Source organism: Girardinichthys multiradiatus, chromosome 21 (genome assembly GCF_021462225.1).
Source record: "Girardinichthys multiradiatus isolate DD_20200921_A chromosome 21, DD_fGirMul_XY1, whole genome shotgun sequence".
NCBI classification, from domain to species: Eukaryota; Metazoa; Chordata; class Actinopteri; order Cyprinodontiformes; family Goodeidae; genus Girardinichthys; species Girardinichthys multiradiatus.
In genome coordinates this window covers 23,744,751-23,766,432 of record NC_061813.1, presented here as the reverse complement: position 1 = coordinate 23,766,432, position 21,682 = coordinate 23,744,751, and the positions used below count along the sequence as shown (strand labels likewise).

Sequence of the window (21,682 nt, the reverse complement as noted above, 5' to 3'; positions counted from 1 at the left end):
GTTGAGTAATAATAGCCAGGTGGTTTCAGTTAGGAGGACGTGCTGCACCTGAAAATGTACGCAAGGAGAGAGGAAGACAGTGAATTAGCCTTTTTGGCCCTTTAAGTTTCCAAGAAATTCAACTTGGGTGGTTCACAGGAGTTACTCCTAGAGATATTGTACTGTACTAACATAAAAATGCTTTTCAATCCCTTAAAAGGTTACACAGGCTATTTATTATTGTATGTACATGAATCTTAATGGCTTAAAAGGGAGAGATCTGAAAAAGAAAGGTCAAGGCTAAGGCAGCTAAAATGCAGAAAATGCAGAAAATCCATAAACCTAAAACACATTAAGTTTTTGTAAATGTATAGTCTTTACTTTAAGCTTTTAGTCAGTCTTAAAGGGACAGTACAGATTTTCTGAAGTGAGGTTCTGAGAAGATACTCTGTAACTCAGAACAAATTCACAAAACCTTAACAGGTATTATATCACAATGGGTTTGCGGAAAAGGTAAAGAAATGTGTTTAAATCCATAAGATGAAACACTATAATAGTGGATATTAAATGTCTGCACTTTCACCAGGGACAACATCTGTGTTAAAGTTGTGTTGGCAGAGGCTGAACTCTGTATCAATCTGGCTGATGAACTCATCAGTTCGCTGTAGATCCACCAAGAGTGGGGTAAACATTTGGAGGGGGATGGGGGGGTTATGAGGAAGTGGACACTTGTTCTTTACAGTGATTTGGCCCCTTGAATCAATGCAAGGACGCAAAGACCCGTCCTTCTTTCCTACAAAGAAAAACCCCGCCCCAAGAGGTGAGGAAGAGGGCCAAATAATACCTGCAGACAGTGACTCATTAATATAATTCTTCATGGATTTCTGTTCAGGTCGGGAGATGTTATAGAGTCTGCTTGAAGGTAGAAGAGCACCCAGAAGTAGGTCAATGGCGCAGTCATAGGGTCTGTGAGGTGGTAGAGATAGGGCTTTATTTTTACTAAAAACCCCTCTTAAATCGTGGTACTCAGTGGGAACGTGAGACAATCTGAGATCAGTACTCAAACTCCAGACCCCGACAGCTATTTTTTATTTTTTGTTGCTGCAGAAGTGTTACAGAATCAAAAACAACTTACAACTTAAGGACAAAATACAAATAAAATATCTAACAATATTTACAATTCTGCACTATTTCAAAATGGCAAGAGCATAACTTTACATTTTAACACAGTTGAGAAATCAGAGGCAAACTCGATAATGGACTCCTGCCAAGATGTAGACGTTTTATGTTGTATTCCAAAGATATAGATATTTCCCATTTGATTTGTTTTAAATCACTAAAATTTGTTCAAATAAATAGCACCCATCCAAACCAATTATTTTAAGAGTTTTTAATATCTTCACATGTTTTCTCCTTTGTCAAATACTGGCTTTTCAGGATACATCTGGTTTCAACATCTATGTATACAAAAGCCTTACAATAAATGGCTGTCATGGAGACCTGGTGACCTCAAGATCCCACTTTTTCCGCTGTTTAATTACTGCTCTGACTCCAGGCATGTTTAGACGACCGCTTATCTTGGAACCATTACCTAACTTATGAGGATCAACACACATGTGCTGAGCTTGATTGTTGTGTTCTACTGTCTTTCCCATTTTGGTGAGTTACCAAAACAAATGGGCCTCTGTCAAACTTGATATTTATGCCCGAGAAAAACAGGAAGTCATAGACTGCTAATTAAAAGTTGCTAGACACACTAATTAATTAAAAAAACCAAAAGTATGAATTAAAGAGACACAAAAAAACACATTTATTTTATAGAACCTGTTAGGTGCACCAGTGATTTTGTTAAAAAATATTTCTGAGCATAGGATGTTTTATCCACACTGAATAAAGGTACTCAAATAAAAGGTTGTGTTTTTCAAAATTTGTTTTGTTTAAGACCATGCTGCTCCAGCAAAGGATGAATTTATTTTAAGGTTCTTTGCTCATATTTACCACTTGTGCCAATAATTTGTGGAGGCCAAAGTCAAGCTCACAGCATCTGAGACAAAATGCTCTGCTGCCAAATTGATTCCTTGGTTGTGATTTTTGTTTTGAGTTTTTGAGAGGATATGCAGGCCATCTGTGTGTAAATTGGGTTTTTTATGCCCTATGAAACTCACCCAAACCTATAGAGCAATCACAGTCACCATGCCTGACAGTTTGTGTGAGGGGTTCATTTGACTTTCTCTCCACCATAAACAAACAGAGACTTCGCTGTATGATGGCCTGCAAGAAAAGAGGGTGGGATATCCGCCAGGAGCGCGTGGTTGGACAGCAGGCTCAGAGGCAGCGTCTGCTTATTTGATAAGAAGTCGTCCGTCAGGAAGGAAAATAAACAGCCGAGCGTGCTGCTACTGCAGAGCGAGAGGAAGAGCTGTTACTGGAGCACAACACAATATTTACACTGCCTGGGTGCACACATGATCCCACAGACTCTAACTCTGGCCAGTGCTCCTACCTGCTCAGATTAGGGTCTGAACAAACACTGGGACGTGTGTACATACAATGCAGGTGTCTGGATAGTGATTGTCCTAGTTGGAGTTGTTTGCCTTTATAAGCATACAAGGGATTGGTTTTATTTGCTCCACGCATTATCTAGTATAACTAAATGTTCTGCTAATGTGAAGCCCATTCACACTGCAAATGGTTTATGGTTCACTTAAACTAATTGCAAATTGTTTATTTCTGGTTATAAATATTGATTTATAGTCTTCATGTTTATTAAAGACTTTAATGCGAGGTAAATTAAACTCATTTTATACATAGTTTGTCATCTATAGAATCACATGTTATGCTAAGTTATTTTGTTAATAATCAGTCTTCCCTCCTTTCAACTCTTAAATGCATCTGGTGATATCACAAAAGGCACCAGAAAAGTGATCAGGATTCTTTTGAGTATTCTTTTGGTTGTTGTTGGTTGTCTTTTTTCATTCTTCTTGACATATTTTTGATCAAATTCCTTCTTCAGAGAAGTCTACTTGTTTTTATGTGGCTGCTGCAAGTCATTGGAGACGCATGTGAGAACACTTACTGGATTTCAGGAATATTTAGCTACAATAAAATACATCTAAACAATTCGTAAAGTCGACCAGGCCAAACTGGAATTGCTAGATTTCCTTCCTTATTTCAAAATAAGTTTTAAATGTAGATATAGGAGGGTGTTAGGCTTCTCCTTCATATAGAGGACCCACACAACTTAGATTTACTTCATAAGGCAAAGTTACAAGCTTACACCAACTGGATAGGACTTTACATTACAGACTTCCCTTTGCCAAGATATTCTTACATCTCTAAATCCAAGCTTTAATCTGAACAGTTGTTGGAAATGATTGGAAATAATTTCCGTAGGCAAACAAGTTCAGAAATTTGACCACTGTGGCTTTCGAGGTTTCAAGAGTTAACCAATCAGAAGAAAGAAAGCTTGTTTGATCTTAAACATGTGCGTGAAAATAAATGTAAGTATTAGATTTTATAAAATTAACAAGTTGTTTTTCTTCAAACTAGTTTTAGGTATTGTTAGACAGAATAAAACAGACGCAAAAATGTGTATAGCCGTTGGAGGTTTTCTTCAAAGGCTTTCACTGTTTATCTGGGGTGAAGTTCATAGATTTAATCTGCATTTCCTGAGATGTAAAATTTGAAAATGCTTGAGTCCACGAGTGGCTCTTTATCGATTAAACATTTAACATAAAAAATGTTCTCATATAAAATATAAAATTACTAAATTCATCACACCTACAAGACAAACTGTTTTGTATCCATGTTTGTTTGGATGACCTTTATTAAAAACATTTAATTTTAAAGGGGCTTGTCTACAGCTATTTTGGTGGAAATTCAAGTCAATAACACATTGCTGCAATTATTAAAGAATTTGTTGACTCTGATTTGCTTGTTTTAGCCTGCACGGTGCCATTTTTGTTGTTGTGTCCAAACCCTGCAGTCCCATAATCCATTACTGAGTGAAAGCATCTTGTTTGCTTGGATAAGGAAGCAGGGGGTAGAACCAAGGGACCACTGATAGTCCTGACCTCTTGGATCCAAGAACCGCCTTTCTGGCTCTGACTGACAGATAGCATCAGTGCGGACTCCTTATCAGTTCCCTGCCCTCTGAACTGGGATCTGCCTCCAGCGCTGGCGGAGGGTGGAGAGAGGCGGGAATGGGGATAGCATGCCAAAACAAGAGAGCACTGAAGCACATGCCATCATCTAAATATCTGATCCGGGTAGGATTGTGTAAAGACACACAAAAAACACTGGTTGAACACAGATTTGATCTACAACTTTCTCCTGTTCCTCATCAGAATTAGTCTGAGAAGGTGCCAGCAGATGGCTTGTGTAAATGTGTGTGAGGGTGTGTGTTATTGCTCTTGGATAGTAGACCAGTCCATGTTTGCAGCCTGTGTTTAGGAGTCTCTGTAAGTCATTTTGGTGTGTTTTTTGGAGGGGGTGAGATCATGTTTATACTGAACATAAAGGCGCTTTGAGTGGGACCATATAGGCCGAGCCGGGAGGTGCACTGGGAACAGTTCCCCTCTCTCTCTCACAGGGCAGCAAGTGGAGAGAGGGCTCCCAAGGGCCAAGGGGACTATCGTTTTCCTAGTTAATTATGACAGTCTGGCAGGCTGGAAAGCAGGAAGTCGAAGATGGAGAAATAGAAGGAAAGAGGGAGGGATGGGAGATAGATGATAGGAGGCAGAGGAAAGTACGGGAAGGGGTGAGGGAGGGAGGAAGGAGGGAGGGAATGAAAATAAGGGAGGAAAAGCGAAAGCCAAGATTGATGATGGGAGCAAGAAGAGACATCTGAGTGGTGATGGGGGAGTGATAGAGAAGCAGGTCCAAATAAAACCATATGCAGGGAGGATCTGGATGATGAAACCAGGTGTTTGATAAAAGCCGGAATGTTGGACTGTGGCATGACAGTTCTTTGGATGTTCTCTCCTCAATCCCCAAGTCCAGATACAACATGCATTCCCCGACCTCTGCTTTCATTTGACCTTTTGACCCTGTCAGCAACACCAACTTGAGTTCATAACTTAACTTTACTACTCATCTTTTTTAGGCCCTTCATCTACTCCTGATGGGTCATTCTTTACAGCAGTGCGCTGGATAGCATTTAAAACCAGAATAGGTGGAGTGACTTACAAAAGTATTTACACCCCTTGAACCTTTCCAAACTTTGTTGCATTATAAGCATATATTTTAATGTTATTATTGGCGTTTGATGTGAGAGACCAAAATAAACGGAACATTTTTAAACATTTTATTAAAATGAGGACAATGATGGAAGAATAAAATCAGGCCTATATAGGAGAGAGGTAAGAAGAAAGCAACTGTTCAATGAAAACCATAAAAAAATCCGTTTTGAATTTTGCCAAAACCATGTAGGCGACATAACAAAAATGTGGAAAAAAGGGGATCTGGTCAGATGTGACCAAAATTGAACTTTATGGTCTACAGGGAAATGTTGTGTGGTGAAAAACCAGCACTGACCTTGCAATAAACACGCCATCCCCATGGTCAACATAGTGGTGGGAGCATCATGCTGTGGGGATGTTTTTATTTAGCAAAGAGAAGAAAGCTAGTTAGAGTCATTGGAAAGATGGATGCAAATGCCTTAAGCTGGAAAACACCTTCAACATGCAGGGAGAGCTACAAAGAACTGGTTCTGATCAAAGTACGTTCATGTGCTAGAATCACCCAATTAAAGTTCAGACCTAACTCCCATTCAGAATTTGTGGTAAGACTTGGAAACTGATGTTCACAGATGCTCTTGATCTAATCTGATGGAACTATTTTACAAAAAAAAACAAAAAACAATGAGCATAAATGTTGGGATCCAGATGTGCTGGGCTTTTAGAGACTTACCCCAACAGACTGGCTGTAATTACAGCTAAAAGAGGTTCTACAGTCTTGACTCAAGCGGTCTGACCACAAACGCCCAACACACTTTTCTGATTTTTATTTCTTTTTATTTTATGTATTTAAAAAAATTCAAAACCATATATCATAATGATTCCAGTTCACAATTATTGTCGCGATCCCCTGGACTTAGTGTTTACTTTTATTTGAGTTCTATATTTTGGATTATTTCTGCACTGTATTTAAACTCTCTGGTTGTCATTGTTCATTACTGGTTTTGTTGGTCTTGTCATCGTAGATGCCATTTCCCGTGTTTCCTTCATCTTTTCTGTTAGTTGCTGATTATTAAATCCTTTGCTCCTTAACATGGCAATTATGTGCTACTTTGTATAGGTCTATCTAATAAAATTGCAACAAAATACATTGAGGTTTGTGGTTTTAATGTGACAAAAAGTAAAAAATGTTGGATGTGCATGAATGCCGTTCCAAGGCACTGTAATTTTGTGTGTAGTTTGGATAAAAGAAGCTCTGTAAGAGCAGTTTAGGCCAACCCAGAGGCTAAGCAGTTACACGAGCTAAGCAGAACGGGTCCAGGATTTAACTGGCTCCAGATCCAATTAGGACTGTCCACTGCATCTGGACACGGTTAGGAGCTTGAGTCAAAACTCACACTTCACTCCAGCGGGGACATAAAGTCACAGCTTTTAGACTGCCAGCCATTTAAGCTTTAGTACCACAAAGAGCATGGCGATATTTACTGCCTAACATGGCTACGGGGATAAAATCTGAAAGAGGAGAAGCCAGTGAGAGTGGGGGTGGTGGGCTGCTGTCAGATTGTCCCAGTAAGAGCATTTTTTCCATGTTGCAACACACCATTTCAAGGGTTTGCAGTCACTGGAAAAACAATGGGTTAAAGATCTTTGTTAGCCGGTTTTAGTTTCTTTTTTGGGTCTAATAAATGAGGCTGTTGGATGGATGCTGTTGAACTGTGCATCTACTTACTGCTTTCACCTCTTGCATTTTTGCTTTTACAGGTTTGTTTTACTCTGTAAAATTAAACTCCTTTGCACCGAAAATAAAAGTCACAGATGTAAAGTTTTTTTTTAAATGTTGCTTTGTAGATTTCTGTTCTGTGGAAACAATTAAACGTTTTTAAAATCTCTTGAGAAACCTTCTTCACTTATCATTGTTCACTGCTATTGCAGTACAGTGAGAAATTAATCACAGGACAAAATAATTACTGTCCTTTGTTATTTTTGGAGCCCTTCTGAGAGAAAAAAACAGCATCTAATCAGAGCAGTCGCGGAGCACATTCCTGAACATGACATGCACAGTTATTCAGCCTGAGGTCCGACCCCACCTGAGCCTAATGTCTGTCTCAACAGCACAATCCCGCTGGAATGAGAACCAATAACAGTCTATTACACCCCAGCCTCCCAACACACACACAGCCAGTAAGCTTTACATCACTAAGATAAGACAAGTACAATAAAATCTCCGGATATGAAGAGCTCCCGAGGCGACGATGCACAGCTAAAGCAAAGTATTCTCCCTTTCTGTATGCGTGTGTTCACATGTACATGGTGGGCACTTCTGAACAGGACATCTTAAAAGAAAAAAGAAGCCATAAATCTCTTTAGCTCTATTTGTTCTGAGAAAGTTTTCGGGGAGGTGGATGTGGGGGTAAAGCATAAGGCAGAGTTTAGCCTCATCATAACAGATATAATACATATAGTGTATGAAAAACAATTCCAAGCTAACATAGTGCCATTCAAACCTGTATCTGATGGATAAATACAAGGGAGCCCATAATTGTCGAGAAAAAAAAATAAAATCGGAACAGTGTAGCGTGCAAATGCATTAAACTCTTTGTAGAAACATCTTTCTCTGCAGTTACAGCTGTCTTTTTTTGTTTGTCTTGACCAGCATTGCTGTCTACATCTGTGGACATCATTTTTTAAAGTCTTGCCCCCTAATTCTATATTTATTGGGCTTTCACTAGGCCATTTAAAAAAAATGAATATATTTTGATCTAAACCATTCCTTTGTAACGACATAGCTACAATATTTAGGGTAGTCCTGTTGGAAAGTGAACCTCCACGGCAGTCCAGGTCTTTTCCAACTTCACGGTTTTCTTCTAATGTTGCCCTGTATTAAACTTCCTCCATGTTAGGATGGTGCATTCACTGATCATAAAAAGTTAGGCAACTTGGATTTAAATAAACAGTATTGTTTAAACTCCCAACATCTTTAAGAAAAATATGGAAATCTAGTTATTAAAGGATTTTTAATTATTTCTTGCTTTAAAGTGAGCTAAATTGAAGCAGTTTACTTATAGCTACAGAACAAACAACAATATTATACAGGTACATCACAAGAAATTACAATATTGCATAAATGTGCAATTTTTTTTGCCAGTCACTTCAGAAAGTGAAACTTATATATTATATAGAGTCATCATACATAGAGTGATACATTCCAAGTCTTTGTTTCTTGTAATTTTGATGATTATGGCTTACAGGTAAAGAAAATCCAAAATTCAGTGTCTCAGAACATTTCAATACTGTGAAAAAGATAAATATAGAAAACTCATGGTGTCACACCCTATTAAGCTAATTAACTCAAAACACCTGCAAAGGTTTCCTGAGCCTTTAAACAGTTTCGTACTCTGGGTCATAGGCTACACAATCATGAGAAGACTGCTGACTGGACAGATTTTGTGAAAGCAAGAACTGTGGTAAGAAAAGTGCACCAGCCTTGATTGAAGATTGTCAAGAGAAATCCATTCAAGAATCTGGGGGAGCTTCATAAGGCATGGATCGATGCTGGAGTCGGTGCATCAAGAGCCACCACACACAGACGTATAATAGCAGGACTTGTTACCTGCCCATACTGTCAAAGGTACCAAAAGCTGCTTCAATGACCAAGGTGTTCCTGTTTTCCTGCTTTTGACTGGCCTGATCTGAACCCCATAGCGAATCTATGGGCTGTTGTCAAGAGGAAGATGAGAGACACCAGACCCAACAAGGCCAATGATCCAAAGGCAGCTATCAAAGCAATCTGGGCTTCCAGTAGTACACCTACGCAGTGCCAGATGCTGGTCGCCTCTATGCCACGCCGAAATGATGCAGTAATTCAGGCAAGAAGAGGCCCGACCAAGTATTGAGTGCATAGAAATGGACGTACTTTTCAGAAGCCTGACATTTGTGCTTAAAACACCTTTTTTTAATATAATATTCTAATTTTCTGAGACACTGAATTTTGGGTTTTCTTAAGACACAATCATCAAAATTACCTGTACCTGTAATACTATGTATAAAGAGCTCTATAATCAATTGAAATTGAAGCCACATAGATTAAACCCAACCCAACCACTATATAGTTATATATGCTAACAACATTGCAATAATGTCCTGGAAACTACAGGTTATAATGTATAACTATGTTCAGTAAGAAAAATGAACACTCCATTTAAAGTTGCTCAAGATGCTCTGAAATCATCAATGATAGTTGTGCCTGCAAAATATATTGTACTTTTAATGCCTTGTATAAATTACTTTTTAGGGTTTTGTTTGTATTTTTACTTTCTCCTATAATTTGTTCTCCTTATTTTACAAAAAAGTTGCAGTCCAAATACCATCAGTTAATGTTTTTCCAACAGCTTCTACTGGATTATTTTATATTGATTGATTGATTTAAGAAAATCAGAGAAAGATGGAAAAACTGTCGAGGATCTGACATGACCTCTGTTAAGAAAACACCTCTAGTTCGCCTATTGTTAAAACATGAACCATGACAGACTTTGCAGTGACATCTGTGTTTACAACATCTGAAGCTTTTCTTATTTTTAGGAGGTTGTTATCTTGCCTGAAAGAAATATTTTTTTTCTTTTTAAAAACTTCAACTTTGATTTTTTTTGTCGTTGAAAACTTTGTTCGTACACATCTCTCATGATCAAATAATAAAATACCTTTCTGTTATCATTTCTCCTGTATTTACTGGCAGCTAACCTAAGACTTTGTGGAACATTTTAGATAATGTTGGACAAAACTTCATTCTAACTACCCCTATGCTCCTTGAGGGATGACAGCAATCTTACTGAATCTCTCCACTGTCAAGCACAAAATTATTTGCATGTAGAAACACATCTATAACCCGCATCTGCACCACTATCATATTCTAGAAATGCAGAAAACTGAAAAACAAGCCAAAAGGGGCCCCAGTACTACAGAGACACGTTTTAAGGTTGCCAGAATGTTCTGTAGCTGCAGCTCGTATGAGAGCTTTAAGACACTTGCTGTGCCTCACAAGAGTGTTCAAAACCAGTACATTTTCCAACGTTTGTCACTTTACAACCACAAACTAAATCGTATTTAAGTGCATCATTATGAGGTAGAAGAAAATGATAAAAGGTTTCAACATTTTCCTTAATAGAAATCTGACAAATGGGACATGTATTTGCATGTTCCCTCTTTGTTCTGCTACCCCTAAATCAAATCTACCTGTGTGTAATTGGAACTTAGTATATAACTTTAGCTTTTCTACGAAGGCCTCAAAGGTTTGTTAGAGAACATCAGTAAACAAACACCATCAGGAAGAACAAGGAACACGGTAGACCGGTCAGGGAGAACGTTGTGGAGACGTTTAAAGCAATGTTAGATTATAAAACACTATTCTCAAACTTTGAACATCTCCCTGACCTCTGCTCAATCCATCATCTGAGAATACAAAGAGAATAGAACAACTAGAAAGCTACCAAGGCTTGCTCAGAGGCAAAATACAGCATTGCAATAAAGAAGCATCCAAGAGGCCCATGGCAACGTTGGAGGAGCTGCAGTAGAGAACCACAGTTCAGGTGGGAGAAGCTGTTCACAGGACAGCTATGAGACCTGCACCCCACAAATGTGGTCTTTACAGAACAGTGACAAGAAAAAGATACCTTGTTTAAAGAATCCTGTAAAATGTCCCAGTTGTAGTTTACCACCAGCCATGCAGGGGATGCAGCAAACATGTGGGAGAAGGCGCTCTCTTCAGATGAGACTAAAACTGAACTTTTTGGTCTACATGCTCAACATTATTAGAGGTGGAAAAATAATTCTGCACATCGTCCTGAACACACTATTCCTATGGTGATGGCACCATCAAGCTGTGGTAAGGTTTTTTTTTTTTCATCAGGGACATGGACATTGATCAGAGCTAAGCGCAGGGTAATTCTGGAAGAAAACCTGATAGACACTGCAAAAGACTTAAAACTGGGGCTCAGCTTCCAGAAGGACAATGGATCTGAACCTTCAGCCAGAGCTATGATGGGTTGGAATGGTCCAGTCAAAGTCCAATCCAAAATCCAACTGACATTCTGTGGCAAGACTTAAAAATTTATGTTCACAGAGACTCTCCATTTAGACGTTTTGTAAAGAAGCATTGGCAACAATATCAGTCTAAATTCTGGTAAAGCCATCATCCAGACTTGAAGCTTTCATCACAGCAAAAGGTGGTTCTACAAAGTGTTAATTCGAGGGGGCAAAATACAAATACACACCATATTTTTTAGATTTTTGTGTTAAATAATAAAAAAAATGTCTACTTCACAATTATGCACCAGTTTGTGTTAGTCTATCACATAAACTCTCCAAAAAACACAATGAAAGATGTGGTTGTAATGAACCACACATTTTCATTGCAAAATTGTAGGTTAAAGCAACAGTACGTTTTATGTACTGTAACGTTGCATTTGTTCGCTTTTTTTGCATTCAGATAAATTTATGATTAAGGAACCCGAATATTACCTAAACAACAGAGGTGGTTTGCAGATGACATGAGCTCCTTTTGTTGCTCTAGCATGCAGCAAAAACTGAGTTCATGGAGAGTTTCTGACACCACCTAATCTGTCATATAGTTTCTGTTTTTTATATCCTTTTTATTGTGTTTGTATTTTACCTCAAATAGCTCAACTAGGGAATCTGACGTTTTTATCAAGTTTCAAACAGTTGGGGAAAAAAAGACAAACCCAAACATGCCTAACCTTTGTGTTCATTCAGGAAGAGTTGTGCTATGCAGTGACCACTGATGTGTTTGTGTTTATTTAACGATTTGCTTCCTCACTTCACAACCTTCAAGCTATTGCTGTTTCCTGGTTTTGTTAGGAGTGGATGCCTGTTAGTTTAGTGTCAATAAGTTGAATTTTAGTGGACCAGTGCAAGTGGATAATATTTAGGGCCTAATCAAGCATCAGCATGCTGGTTCATTTACAGAATAAAATAAAATAAGACAACACATTGCCTAGTTAGATTTAATGTTATGTCAGGTAAAGAGTGTGAGTAACCCTGAGATATTTTTAATGCACTAATTTGTGCTTTAAGATTTATATTTGTTTTATCCACTGCTGAGATGATTCTTGAGTAATTTATAGATTGTTTTGGGGTTTTTTTGTTTATTTTTTTTTACCAGAAAATATCTCTGGCAGTCCACCACAGAGGTGTGCTAGTTTAAAGATATGTTATTAAGTTTCATTTGTATTTTTCTTTAAGAAATTATGTAATTCTTTCATTTTGCAAATTACGTTTTGAATCTCAAAATTAAAGCAAGATCTGAAGACATCATTACCTGTAACAAAGCTAAAGCTGAGGTCATACCTGTTATTGAAACAATCTCAAAGAGGGCCAGAAGACTCAAAGTGGTCTTCTGACCCTCAGTTTTATCACGATTATTCTCTATGCTGTGCATAGTGTATAAATGTTTTCTTTAAGCTGTTCTTCTCCATTCTTGGGCCTTGTAATACCAAGCTTTGATAGTAAAAGCTTATATATGTTAAATAAATATGCAAATATTCCCAGTGTGTTTCCTTTCTTCTCAGAAAAGTCAGCTTTGGTCCTATCACAACAACATCCTCATGCTAAAATCACTTGTGACAAACACAGCGGTCAGTGTTGTACTACTTCACTCTTAAAATGAACTTTCAGTTTAGTTCATACAGATTAAAACTGTTCATGATCATTGTTTACCATCTAAACACCCAGAAATAAATTCATATTCATGTCCATTTATATTTTATTGTTAAGGTTTGCGAGATATAGGACCCCAGAATGCAGATGATCAGCCAGCATGATGGTAAGTGAAAATTTAATTAACAAAAATTCACTCTAAGAAGAGGCAGGAACAAAAACAACAAATGGGCAGGCAGAACATGCAAAAAACAGACTTGGCCAGGCTGGCGAGACAGGCGTGGCGTGACTACAGGACAAGAGCATTTTCTGAATAATGTTTCTGCGAAGAACAACTGAACAGGAGTGAATATATGGAAAGTAAACCAGGTGGAGCTAGGAGACAGATTAGTTTGAAGCAGGTGAACCAGATAAAGATAATTAACAGACAGAACAGAACGGGGCTGGAGCAAGAACAGAGACTTTTGAATACAAACAAAAACTAAAGCATGACCAGAACCAAACACCAAACTTGACAAAACATGAACAAGACTAAAACATGACCAGAAAAATAATAAACAGAAGCATGATTCAATAACTGTGAGGGAAATATAAGAAAAAACAGAAAGCAAAAACCAAACAACCCCAAATCGACAACATTTTATACGACTTTTTTCAATATGCTAAATGTTATATGATATAACTTCTTATTTTCCATTCTAAGCAATCATGCAGCATTTCTGGTTTTGCCCACGTTGTTTTACATCTGTTTCATGCTCTCTATTTTAATAAGGTGAAATTTATAATTTGGCTGCTCTAATCCAAATATATTTCTGATACTGTGCTCAAACAAATTGAATAGCAGTCTGTTATTCAGTTTTCTGATCTATGTCTCTTTAAAAGGAATATAATACTTATGCATTGACCCAGTGAAATCCTGATTTTTTTTAGGCATAGAGTCAGATAAAACAGGCTCCACTCAGGTAACTACCAGACAATATATGCGCTGTTGTTGCCGCTTGAGGGTTTATTATAATTTAATTAAACAATTAAATCCAATCACGAAGACAGATTCAAAGTCAAGTACATAACTTTGTTTAAGTTTATATATTTTCACCATCTGATACTATCTTTATCTAATTGCATCATCACTGACTTAGCAATAATTCCTCCTCTTGCAAAAGTATTTTGCGACCAAGTCACTGACTTTACAGCAACACCTCATATTGAGCATGCATGTGGCGACAGTGGAAATGAGAGTCCCCCTTAAACAGGAAGAAACTTCCAGCAAAACCTGGCTTAGTTTGAGGAGCCATCAAACCCTTGGTTTGAGAAGACAGAGCAGAAACACAACAACACAGAAGCAGTGGTCCAGGAGTACTTTCTACGATAAAGAAAAAGTAAAAGGTTATTGGCAGCATGAGCCCTTTAGCAACTTCATCTAGGAGATAAACACAGTTAAACAAATCAGCTCTGAGCTGGTAGTAAGACAGAATTAAAAAACAAAGTTAGTGACAGTAAATGATCTTCAGTACTTTTGCCTCAGGACAAGCAGGGTAAACACTCAAATACAGTGTCAGATGTATCATCTGTAGATAGAGAACATGAAGTTATTGGCAGCAATAGCTCAGCTGATTGCCACCTTTAGGAAGGTGTCACAGCTAAATAAAAACCAGGCCAGGTGTGAAAGCATTGTTTTCCTTTTTCTTCCACAAGGATGCACTACTTTGTGTTGCGCTTCACATAAAATCCTAATAAGCTGCTCTGATTCTGGTTGCGCAGTGAGAAAATGCAGAAAAATCTCAAGAGGGATGAATACTTTTTCAGGACACAGTATATATGGACATATAGGCTCTTCTGTTATGACATAATTTTATTTGTTTTGCCAGAACATTCTGTAGCTGCAGCTCTCACCTCTGCAGCTTTCCTATGTTCTCCATTTGAGTATCTAAAAGAAAATACCACAATTATTAACTGCAGAGCAAAGATGTTGTAAAGCGTCTTAATTTATGATCTTAGGAGTAAAAGTGTGCTGATTCTACACACTTTTGCACCACCGCGTTCTGGAGCGGCATGAGCATTCTGTTTTTGTCTCAGTGAGGAAGTTACACAGCTGCTGAGGTCAGCAGATACAGAGACCAAGGGAGAGAGCAGGCCGTTGTCATGGGGCCCAGTTAAACAATAGGGTGACGATGGTTGAAGAGGGGATAATGTTACGCATTGAAGACCCTGTAGGAGAGATCACTGCTACTACTCTCACACACACACACACACACACAATGATAAACAATGTACCTATTTAATGGAGGCAGAGTGGATGAATTCCCACCTGACAGAAAACTAACCTCACCCAGTGATCCTCACTCCATCTAAATCAGGGTCTTTGTTGGGAAGATGCACAAATCACACCACATGCTCACACTCTGCTGACACCCATCTCACTCTCTATCACTTTCATAACAGCATTTATAATCATCTACATGACAATCTGTGCAAGGCTCTTTAGTGCAGCTCTAGGGCAACAGAGTTTAGTGCTGAAGGGGAGCAGTGCATGCTGGGATTGCGGCCTGCTGAGAGAGAGGCATTCTGGGAGGCGGTGTCCTGCAGGCAGGGCCTCAGGGGGATGCAGTATGGTTAATGGCCCTTTCATGGCCAACCCACAAAGCCTTTTGTCCCTGGGTTAATTCATCCTGCCCAGCATGGATAGATTGGGGGGGTATGAGGTTTTCTTTTTTGTAAATCAGAGTGGGGAGTCCCCGCTTTTTTCACTCCTCTATACACTCCTTAGCCTGGTGCAAGGTGGCGCTAGTGTGAGGAACCCAGTCCTGCTTGAAAGCAACACCAAAACATTGGCAGAGCCTGTAGAGAGCTGGAAAACTGCAGCACAACAGTGGAAAAAGACCACAATCAGTCACTACTTGGTAATATGTTGACGCTGAAATTTTTAGAAGATACTTATCAGCTGAAAATAGCTTAAGAAACATAACTTCACACACAAATTATACTGTTGACACAGAAATGGGATGGTTTAAACCAAACATTGGGAACCAGTTTGTACGCACATATTTCCTATGGCTATAAAAGGTTGGACTACTTCTTGTTTTTTTTTACCCTAAAAAAAAAGTTGTAAATAGGACGTTTAAGCAAATAGATCCTATCCAAATTAGGCCTTACAGAGACGTTAAAAGTAACACTTGGTTTGCCCAATTGATTGCTGCCTCTTTTCAAATGTATTTTCATCAATAGTTAATTAAATGTGGACATGTCTTCATCTTTCACTCTTCAACCACAATTTCCCATTGTTTAGACAGAAGGCAACAACTTCTTTGCATGTCTACATGGTAAATGGTAAATGGCCTGCACTTGTATGGCGCTTTTATCAAGTCCACAGAGACACCAAAGTGCTTTACACTACAATCAGTCATCCACCCATTCACACACTGACAGAGGTAAGCTATAAGGTAGCCACAGCTGCCCTGAGGCAGACTGACAATAGTTAGGCTGCCACACAATCGGCGCCACCGGGCCCTACGACCACTATCAGCAGGCAAGGCAGGTGAAGTGTCTTTCCCAAGGACACGACTGAGACGGACAGAGCATGAACTAAAGTCATTAACACATATCTCTGACCAGGGGTTCAAACCAGCAACCTGCCAGTTATGGGACGAACTCCTACCACCTGAGCTACAGTTGCCTATACAGCAAAAAATTTGAGTGGTTGGTTGAAAGGGCCTCATCCTTCTCCACAAGCTTCTAATTAGAAAAGAAACGTGATCAGACATCACTGAAACTCTTCCTCAGGATGATATGAAAAATTATTAAATGGTAAAATTGTGCTGTAGAATAATAATATTAAGGTGTGTTCATGGCTTTAATTCAACCTAGAAAACAAGTTTGTTCACTTAAAATGACATTAGCCTTTTAACTGGTAAGTAGTAAGCACAAGCTAATGCTAGCTGTTTGTTCTGTTATTCTAAGAAGTTCCCAGTTGGAAATGCAAGAAGAATGCTAATTAATGTTTAAATTCTTACTGGGAAATGTAGAGCCCCGAGTTAAACATCCAAAATTGATTCTGTGCATATAAAACATAATGGAATTTATGTTGCAGGTATAAAACATTTATTAGCTCTTCTAGCAGTTTGTGATGCATTACAAACTGCTTTTTGAAAACATGTTTTGTGTTGGTGTTAAAATCGACAGAATTAAATCATTATATATAGGCTTTTTTTGACGAAAGTAGTTAGCACCACACTAATTCACAAATCCCACAAGTTTTCCGAATTGCAACTAGAATACACTCAGCTCAGATCCAAGCTCCAACTTCAAGACAAATCCAACACAGCATTTCTGTCAGTATTAGTTTCCTTACCTGCAGTAGAAAGATTTGTTGGTAGAAAAGTGAAGAAAAGCCCAGAATGCATGAACTGATTTAGTTGTTTGAAACAACTCATCCTGAAAACTGGTCATATCCATGGGATTCAACGCTATATTAGCATATATTAAACATTTACCATTTTACAAGACACCATTGTGAAGATTGTCACTCTTTTCCTAGCTGAACAACATCCATGTGACTATTTTAGGTTAGGTTGGTTGAGGCTACTAACTGTACCAACTGCCTAAACTAAATTTTGCATCAGGCTGTTATTTGCGCAGATGTATCAATCAATCATATTCAGCATGATATCCTGATTGTGCCAGCAAAGATAACTAATATTGACAAATAGCAACCATGTGCCTAGTTTAATGAAAATGTCACAAATGCTCTTAAATAGTTTATTTGCTGTAACATTCATTATATTTCATATACATAGCAGCTTTTTTGGATGCTGAGCGCAGGAGTGCTTGTCAAGGCTCAACTTTCCCAGTTGGAATTCTGAATTTAGGTTGGATTCCTGTTGTATTTCCAAAAAGAATCTTAGAAAATCTGATTTCTGGTTCCAAGGAGGATGCAAGGAGGTCAAGAATCCTCCATTCCTCCTACCAACACACCCCACTAGCAAACCCTGTGATCTATGAATACCCAGTTATTAATGAACTGAAGCATTCATTTAAAGCGTGCTGACTGAAGTGTGGAAGAGATCTCCAGTGTGAGCAGGGGTGGGGGTGGGGGGGGGGTTCAGGCTGTGATCAGTGTGCTGTGAGTGGTCCGGACCACAACAACACAACACCAGGACAGCACAGTACACAGCTGCGCCTGAGGGCCTGCAGGCCTCAATGGAAGGGGGTCAATGCAAACTCGGAGGGGATCATGGAATACCAAATCGGGGGAGAAACAGTGGGGAGAAGGGGGATGGGGGCGCTCTTCTCCCATCCAGAACTTACTAAACCACAAATTAAATTTTTAGAGTTTCATGTTTCTATGAATATACACAAGATTCTCTAGGTTCCAGTTCCAGGCATAGTCTTTTGAAAGCCTTCATGTATGGTGAAACTGCTGGAAAAACGACAGTGCGGTACCCAGCCCTGGGATTTTTAAAATTTTTTTTGTTTGAGAGCCAGTCCCCATTGTTCAGATCCCTCCTCCTTCCTTGGGAAGTGGGAGGACCCGAAAAGGCGTTCCTAAAGGGAGGAATTGTTTGAAAGCTCAGTCATCCAAAAACGGCCTTTCAATGTGAGAACTTGGGGAGCCGAAAGAAGAAAATGTCGGTGGCATCGCAGTAAATTACTAAAGCAGCGAAGCTTTAGAAAGGAAGAAAAAGAAAAGCGAAAAGTGTCTATATATATATATATATATTTTTTTTTTTTTGAGGGAGAGCTACAACTCAGAGAAGCCAGAAGAAGCATCGTGAGAACCGCAAAGTTACAACCAGATCTGGTGAGTTTATGCCTTCATGCGGTCCTCGCTGCAGTGGCGCAACGCTGCCTTGGAACATCTATTACTAATTTATCAATACATCCATCAACTTTAGTCCGTGTTTCCACTTGTTACAGTGCTTTCTGCTTCTATATGCACCGAGAAACGTTTACAGCTTTCTAGATCATAAAGTTCTGCTTTGATAGCCGCATTTGTTTTGTTTTGATCTGGTGTAAAATCACGTAAACCTTCCCTAAACTGTCTTTAATAACACTGTTGGTGTTTGGATCTTTGTGTACGATGTGTTCCTCTGTGTCAGATTTGATTATTATAAGTGGAATTAACTTTGTTGAAGGGCTTAGCTTGTTGTTGATTGGACGGATAAGCCTGCGCTGCAGTTATCCAAACTTTTCCTCGAAACTCCTGCCCGTATCCGCGATGTATTCCAGCACAATGCATGTTAAAGGAGAGCTATGATCCCGGTGTGACACGTAGCGGTGTTTTTAATACCCATTAGTGCTTTTTCTTGTTGGGGAAATGTGTGGAGGTTTGCAGGCCGCAGCCTATAGTCGTTCCCATAGGGTAAGGCAAAGCGAGACATGGGAGCTGAGCCGCAATTACCCCCATAACATCCAAAGGGAGCGGGGTGCTGAGCATGAAGGAGCTCGTTTTATAATGCCTACCTGTCGCAGAAAGCTCAGAAAATGAATGTCAGGGTTCCAAGAAGTCAGAAAAAGAGCAACATTTTGTGGATTTGGTTTGTTTTCAAGGTATGGATAAGTATGGAAAATGAAAAACATTTGTATTTACAAACATTTCTCCCTATCCAGCTGTCTATAACCTGTACTTATCTATTTGTTCATCCATCCATCCATCCCCTTCCTTACAGTTAACTTTTCAACCAGTATTTCCAGGTTCCATGTTTAAATCCAAACTATTTTACAAGTTTGTCCCATTACTCCAAAGGGGAACTATTGTATTTATGCTTTAAAATAGTCTGAAACAGTCCTGAGAGGACCGTGATTAATTTGAGTAAGGAAAAGAGTGGCATTTTGACATGAGAAATGCATAGCAGCCCTTTTTATAAACCTAGAAAACTTACGCATATTTGTCTTATAGGGTGTTTTTAGCAGTTTAGTCTCTATCGGTTGGTACCCTGCCCTTATACTAAAACAGGCCCACCTGAGTACACGTCCCCCCAACCACCATCCTAAAGTCCTGGTGTTAGAATGACCCCATTAAAAGCTCCTAATAAACTGGCAGCTGCTGGAGCTGTCTTACTGGAATGTAGGTGCTGTCAATAGAGTCTGTCCTGCTATCATCCTCTCATTCAGGTCTGATTTAATGAGAAAAATGTTTGTCAGTCCTCCAGGCTGCTAATGAGTCTTGGCCAGGATAAGCAGGAGGTGGAGAAGGCCTGCTGGAACAGCCGCAGGGGCTCAAGTTTCCAACCCCAGGTGTCGTTTTGTGATTTGGATTACATTGAGCCTCCGCCGCCTCTTTACATGGAGGGGACCTCTGTAATTCAGTGACGGACATGGCATCGGACAAGAGGGCCCGATTGTTCCCGCTGAATCAGTGTCACTTGGATTAAAAGTCGAAACGAATGGTCTGGCCTCCCCCAATTAGGCGCCGGGCCTATAAGCGAATTAATTGGTCTCAGTAAAAAGAAGGGGGCCTTGTTGTTCAGTCGTCGGGTTCTTGTTGTTTTTGCTGATCATCTTTGACAGGCGGGCGGATCAAAGTTGGAACTAAATAATTCCAGTCTGAATATCTGCCTGTTTTCTCACACTACTTCGGTCTTTTTGATTAAGTAGAAGGAGCGTCATGAGCTCCTAATCAACCCCAGCCCCATGGCACCTCCCAAGCCAATGCAAAAGTAGAGTTATTATGATGATTTAAAGGGTTTTTTGGTTACTAAAGCAACACGTGACTTATTAATGTTGACCAACTCAACAAAGGTTTGTTTTTTCCAGTTGTTCCAACCATTTCGAGCAATGCTGTCAAATATTTTCATAAATATATCCCCAATACGAGAATTAAATGCTGCTCTTCATGAGCCGTTTGTGACCTAATCATATCGAGTTCAGAGAATCTGTTCATTTTCCGTCTGTTTTTACTCAAGCAATGGTCGATGGCTATCAGGAAATGGAAAGTAGTAGTTTGGCATTGTAGTGAGCTTTTAACCCAGAATTTCCTACAATCCAGTCCAGGCTGGATGATAGGAATCTAACTCTTTAAATGTGGTTTCAAAAATGAGCTAAAGCAGCTCTAAATGGAAAGGGGCTGGTATGAGATTCTCATGGGTGTGATGATCTGAAGTAAAAATGTTATGGTCTCTCAGTTTTAGGTTCAAAATTAGCAATTGTAAAAGCATCTAACTGCTGTAAATAAAACAAGCAGATTGGCTTGGTAGTTAGACTGCTTTAGATCCATTTAGGCCCTGACTCCAAACTAAATAATACTTTATTTTTCAAGGGATACTTTATTTGATTTTCTGTATTAATGGGGAAATGCCAAACAAATGGCCCACTTAAAACCATAAAATGGGGTTTGCAGATCAATTGCGCACTGAATAAAACCCTGTTGTGGAAATTCAGTGGAGTTAATGCTTCAAAAATACATTGGAGTCGTTAAACCAGAGAATATTAATCTCAATTTCTATGTCATATTTGTTCAAAGTTATTAAGATTCTCAACTACCTGTGCCACTCCTGAAAGGATGGCGAGCCACAGCACCATATGTCGGCAGTTTGACACACTGCATAGTTTTCCTGCAGCAGTTGGTGCTCCTTTAATTTTAACACATTGACTGTCTGTGTTTTTCACCACAGGAAATCTTTAGCCAAATTTCTTTTTTGCTGTTGGCGGAAAATGGTAGGAAGCCTTCTTTCGGTCAGCTGGCCAGCAGTGTTCAGCAACAAACTGGGGTAGGACAAGTGTGATGTCACTCTGATCTGACAGTGCTCAAATTTGAGCAGTTCTTCAACTGCCTGAAACCTTGATCTACCTTGATCTCAGTAACTGACCCATTCCTCCTCTTAAATGGATACTAAAACATTGAAATCCCACATTAGGTTCAG

The 21,682-nt window shown here is 39.2% G+C and overlaps 1 protein-coding gene across 1 annotated transcript in view; it reads left to right on the top strand.

The window, feature by feature from the left end:
• Nucleotides 1–18,397: 18,397 nt before the first annotated feature.
• The window catches only part of boc (BOC cell adhesion associated, oncogene regulated), a 36,432-nt gene continuing 33,147 nt past the window's right edge, over nucleotides 18,398–21,682 (top strand). The window contains exon 1 of the mRNA XM_047349758.1: nucleotides 18,398–18,621. The gene's annotated coding sequence lies outside the window, so the exon portion shown is untranslated. The remainder of the gene's footprint in view (nucleotides 18,622–21,682) is intronic.